Consider the following 6,080-nt stretch of genomic DNA (forward strand, 5'->3'; position numbering starts at 1 on the left):
ACAGACATGATCGATGCCCCAGCAGGTGCAGAGCCATCGGCTGATGACTGCAGACAATCAAAGGCTCTCCCGGGGCCCAGGCTGGGAGTGCTGAACAAGTGGTCGGCCATTTGTTATCTGCCTTCTTTTACTCCCCTCTCTCCCCCCTTCTACCCTCCCCCTAACATAGCATATATTATTAGTTTTGAAACATAACTATTAAATATTCATATAATTAAATAAATCGGTTGAAAGTATTATTGGAATACATATATATATATATATATATATATATATATATATATATATATATATATAAATAACTGATTTAGAGTGAAGTGGATACAATGTAATACAATTAAATGGACAGAACTCATAAAATATAAAAGGCTAGAATTAGAAATAAATATAGTGAGATGAGTATGTTAGAAAGAGAATTAAGATTGTTAAAATAGGACTACGATCAAATTGATTGACAGACAATATTTAAAGGGGACATATTATGAAAACCACACTTTTCCTGCGTGCTCCCACACGCATACAAACTTCGAATCTCACCCACATGATTTTTTGGGTGAGATATGCATATCTGAAAGTACCCGCCTACAGTTACCAAACGAGCGTGTCAGTTTTGGTGCCCCCTCCTACGTAGGAAGGGGGAGGAAGGGAGGAAGGGGGCACATTTGAATATTTCCTCCCACTTCCCCACCCCCCTCCAAACAGAGCATAGCTTAGATTTTGTGGACCAGTGGACGAGCAGCTCCATCGGAGCTGCCGGACTGCCACCATGGTACCCCCAGCCGGAGGAGGAGACATGGAGGAGAAAGCTGAGCTTCCCTTCGGCGGCAGTCCAGCAGCTCCGGCCCGGGGAGCTCGGCGGCAGCTCAACTCCCGGAGTACATTCCCTTTCTCCTCCATGTCGCGGTACAATATGGACTTCAGAGTGTCAATGCCAAAGTTCCTTTCCCCCAAATCTCAACCATGGCCGAGATAACCCCCACTACGAGTCTTTACTTGTTGTGGAAGTACAAGAGACGTCAGACGCAGTCTTTATGATTCATAATACCATCCAAGGCGCACATAGCTTTTGGCCGTGATATTAGATATAATCGATAAATACCTTTATACCACGGTCTGGGGGAATACTCGATTCTGATTGGCTGCAGGGTGTGCATTAACCCCTGATATACGGACACCTGCTAAGTAGTTCCAGTCAAATTGTCTGTTCAGCCTTCCAAACGAGAGCTTTTAAATTGGGAAAAATGCATTAAACTGTACGGTTATATACTATGGACCCTATAGTATCTGTGGTATAAAGGCTGGGACGAATTTCAAATAATGAATATATACACTTTAAGTTGAAAGTATAGACCGTCGCGATTCCCATTGAAACGAATGGCGCGGTGATTCGGCTTCAAAACGAAAGCTGGTAAATGGTGAAAAATGAATTAAACTGTAATCAGACAACGCGGTTATATGCTATAGACCCTAGAGTATCTGTGGTATAAAGGCTGGGACGAATTTCGAATTATAAATATGTACAATGCATAATGTTAGCTCTCTGGCTCATAGCTGGGCGGACTAGAATACCTCTTGTTGCCAAGTCGTAGCAGGTCCTTCCTATTTAATGGAGGAGTGAACATGGTTTCCGTTGCATAAGAACCTTACGGGAGGGTAATGATTGTTCCAGGTATTAGTCCGACCCTCAGGCGTTACCAGGGAAACAGTTATGGCTTGTGAAAAACTTTATATATGGTTTGTAAAATGCATTAAAATATAAATGAATGGTCTTAATTTATTTTCTTTGATAAGTGACAATGGTATAAGCGGGATAATGCCCTTAGAGGTGTCCATTATCAGGAATTAATGGACTTTGCGGAGGCAACCGTCCTCCGCTGCGCGTCGGACTGTTCTAAGGCCTCCGAGTCGTCCAATAATTCCTGTTAATGGACACCTCGTCGGGCATTATCTCTTACATATATTATATAATATTATTATTATTATATTATATTATATAGATAAAGAGCTCAAGGAGTCCGCAAACGGCAACAATCACTTTCCTCCATGCTGTGGTTCACTCTGACAGCTCATTGGTCAATGGGCAGAAACTCAATTGCATTAAAGCTACAGGCACCAGAAACGGCGCATTCTGAAGGGACTGAAACAGAGGGGAATGGCGGTAGGTGAGATTTTTTTTCCTAAAAGCTATTTCCAGCAAAGAGCTTCAAAAATATGTTTTCTGGAACTCATATTCTATGTTTAATTGTTGGGAAAACACCATAATATGTCTCCTTTAAATCTTCTCTTTAACAGTGTGACTCATATGTGTGTGAGCTTTATTATGAGAAGGGGGAAATGTCCTGGTGCAGACTTGTGGACTGAGAAGATAATAGGAGGCCACACCCACACGTATGCGCACACACACACACTCTCACAAAGACATCCACACATTTGATGTCCCTTTTACACGCACTCACTCTCTCATACAGATTCTTTCCTTTCTCACAGACACACACCCAATCTCTGTCTTACACATACGCGCTCTCACTCACACACACACACACACACTGACACAGAGCTCTTCAATGTGGCCCAACAAACAGAGGCCGGTCATTGTGTGTGTGTGTGTGGGTGGGTGTGTGTGTGTGTGTGGGTGTGTGTGTGTGTGTGTTCCTGGAGGAAGTAATTATGAGAGTGTAGGACTGGAGGTATAAAGGTCCATTCCTCAGCCCTGGGAGAGACCAGAGAAGACACAAGGAGCTCAGCTGTATGGATACAGTGGAGGACACACACACACAAACACACTCACTCTCACACACACAAACACACACGCAAATGCACACAGAGGCATGCACCCAATGACATGAACGCACGCAAGTACACACACACACCCATACACTTGCGCACACACACACGCACACACACACACATACACACACACACACACAGAACAATGGTGTGGCCTTACACAGGCAGCCTTCAGCCTGTCAGGGAGGTTGTCCTCTTGTTAGGTCTCTTATTTACTATCTTCCTCTCCCTGTGTGACACCGTAGGCCTTCGTCTGTTATTCCCATTGTCAAACCAATACAATCCCCTCTGCGTTTGTTTTCATGCAGATCAGTGGCTGGGAAGACCTGACAAGAGAGCTCATTATTTAACAAGTGACAGTTATATATTTATATAGAACCGGCCAAATGGCTGCAATTAACCTCGTTAGACACACAGGCCTTTCTGCTCTTTTTTGATTCACTTTGATCAGCCTGGTTGGGTGCTGCGGCTTCACATCAATTGTGTAAACATGTGCATGCACAGACACACACACACACACACACACACACACACACACACACACACACACACACACACACACACACACACACACACACACACACACACACACACACACACACACACACACACACACAAAGGCAGCATCTTTTTTCAGAGCACGTCTGGCCCCCTACCAGGCAATTACTTTGTTTTGAAAATAATAAAACGAAACAAGAAAATAGTTCAAATTAAAGTGTTGCACAAACATGCAGAAAAAGAGCCCTCTAATTGTCCGGTCCATAAAGGCTCCGGAACACTCCACATGGAAGACCCGCCATTGTGGCGGCCCAACAAGGCCGCGCACCGCCAGCGGCTTTGCAAAATAAAAGCGTAGCAAATAATTACATGTTGCATGGCAATCAGTGGCGATCCTATCCCCCCCCCCCGCGCGTCTATACCCGCGGCCCTGGCATACGGAGCGGCGTACCGCTGCCGTAACCTCACTTCCTTAGAGCACAGGAAACACAATGGCGTCACGGCGCACAGAAAGTCTGCCAGTATTAGGAGCAGTGAGGAAGTTTACCAAGGTTTCAAATCAACGTGTAATCCAGCCACTGTAGAAATACCCTTATTACAGAGGTAGAAATACCCTTCATCCCTTATGAAAGCTTCATCAGTATTCCTCAGTAGAATACAAAATGACTTAACAAGGAAACTAGCGTAGCTTAGCCTCGTGCAGATAAGTTCTTCTATAACACAGAAGGGCCGCTGGATCGCAGAATAGTGTTTGCCCAATGCAAAATGATCACTCATTGACATGGGAGGATATAAGGATACACGGAGAGGCCGATGACATAAATCAATAACGTGAGCCCTCTCTTCATCTCGTCAGGCGCTTGATTGTGGAGTAGGGCTCACTCTCACCACGTTATCCGAGCTCCTCCGGCGTATGAGTATAGTTACTGCGCCATGGAGAGAAGAAAAACAACCAAACCCAAGGCCAAGCGACAACCGTTCATTTGGGAGTCCTGTAAGTCTGCCGAAATCCATTCACAGATGACTGTGCTTTGTCCACCGAGAGGCCTATTGTGGCGGCCTAAGTCTGCCATTAAACACAATTAAAGAGTGTGACTTCCACTGTAATTGCTGCTGCAGTCAGTCAAGGTGCCGGAAGACGAATTTTTCGGACGACAGAGGAGGAGATGCATTGAACAGGGCCAAGTTTAGAGCTCAGAGCTGGGGGAGGCTCGGCAACGCTGAAGCCTTCACCGGGGCTGGACTCAAGCTCTTTATGTGGCCTGGACTCAAGCTCTTTATCTGGCCTGGAAATTGCAGCTAATTGCTAAATGAACCCTAAAGCCTTAATTAGTGGCGGACACAAAGGGTGATGGACAGAGCGCTCGGCGGATGGCTCTCACGTTTCACTCCCTCACTGAAGCAGCCGTCTGGGAACCGTGGCCAGGTGTCCATGAAAGAGCCAGCCAAACAAAAAGCCCACCATCGTAGCTAACTGACCATGGCGGCCATTGTAAATACATTTGGAGGGTGCTGGTTGATCCCACCGCCCGTACCCCACCTCCCCTCCACCCTCCCATCGCCTCGTAGTTAAAGACACACCTTTAACGATGGCTTAACCTCGGGGTGACGCGGTCAAATGCCGGTGTGTATTCTAAAGAGGCCGGTTTAGCTGGACTAAGCCCCGCTCTCTGCTCTGAAACTCTGGCTAATGTTAAATCTGTCACTTGCTCCTCCACACACACACACACACACACACACACACACACACACACACACACACACACACACACACACACACACACACACACACACACACACACACACACACACACACACACACACACACACACACAAACAAACACATGCACAGTAAGCGGCAGTGGCCAAAACAAAATGGTGGGGAATATATTGACCACCATTTTGTGCATTGAGGGGTATTTGGGAAGAGAGTAATTGGGGCGAGAGAATAATCAGGGGAGGGACAGAGGGGGATTGGGGGAGAGAAAGAAAGTAAATGATGGCGTTAGAGAGAGCAAGAGAGCAATTGGGGGAGAGAGAGAGAGAGAGAGACAAGAATGGGGGAGAGAGACAGGAATGGGGGAGAGAGGAGAATTCGCAATGTGTTCCTCAACCTCAATGACAGAATAGATTGTTTTTCATTGTGACTCAAAAACGCACACATGAGCATTCGCTGGTGTATTGAAAATTCATAAAAAAAAAAAAACGGACAAAAGAAAACTACAAAATGTTAAGACAGTATTAAAATGCATTTGAATAACATTTTTAGCCATAAATCTGCATTTATTTTCATGATCTTCATTCATTGAATGTATATGATGTTTTGTTTGTTAGTTAATGCAATGTTTTCCATCGTAAATATGGTGATTGATATGGATCCAGCTATCACCGAAATCACAAAGCTTGCATTTTATTTGAATCAATGTCTTTGCGTTGTATAGTCATGTTATGTGTTATTCTGCATTTACATAAGTCCATTCCAAAGGTTAATTTTATGAATGTATCTTGTTTAACAAGATAATCATGATCAAATCTACCACTATTTGATGACGTTCTCACAATAAATACGTGGATTTTCAAAAGACCCACGAAGAAATATTAATTTTCCATGGAATGGACATGTTATTATAGGGAAACCATGAAGTTGATGTTCACTTTGATTCCACAAAAAGTCCATTCCAAGGGTTAATTTTAAACGAACATTCTGTTTTTAACAAGATCATTATGACTTTCTAAAGTTTTTTGAAGCGTGAATGCAGTCAATCTACTAAAAGGCAGACAAAAATGATTTTCCA

Source organism: Gadus chalcogrammus, chromosome 15 (assembly GCF_026213295.1).
Source record: "Gadus chalcogrammus isolate NIFS_2021 chromosome 15, NIFS_Gcha_1.0, whole genome shotgun sequence".
NCBI classification, from domain to species: Eukaryota; Metazoa; Chordata; class Actinopteri; order Gadiformes; family Gadidae; genus Gadus; species Gadus chalcogrammus.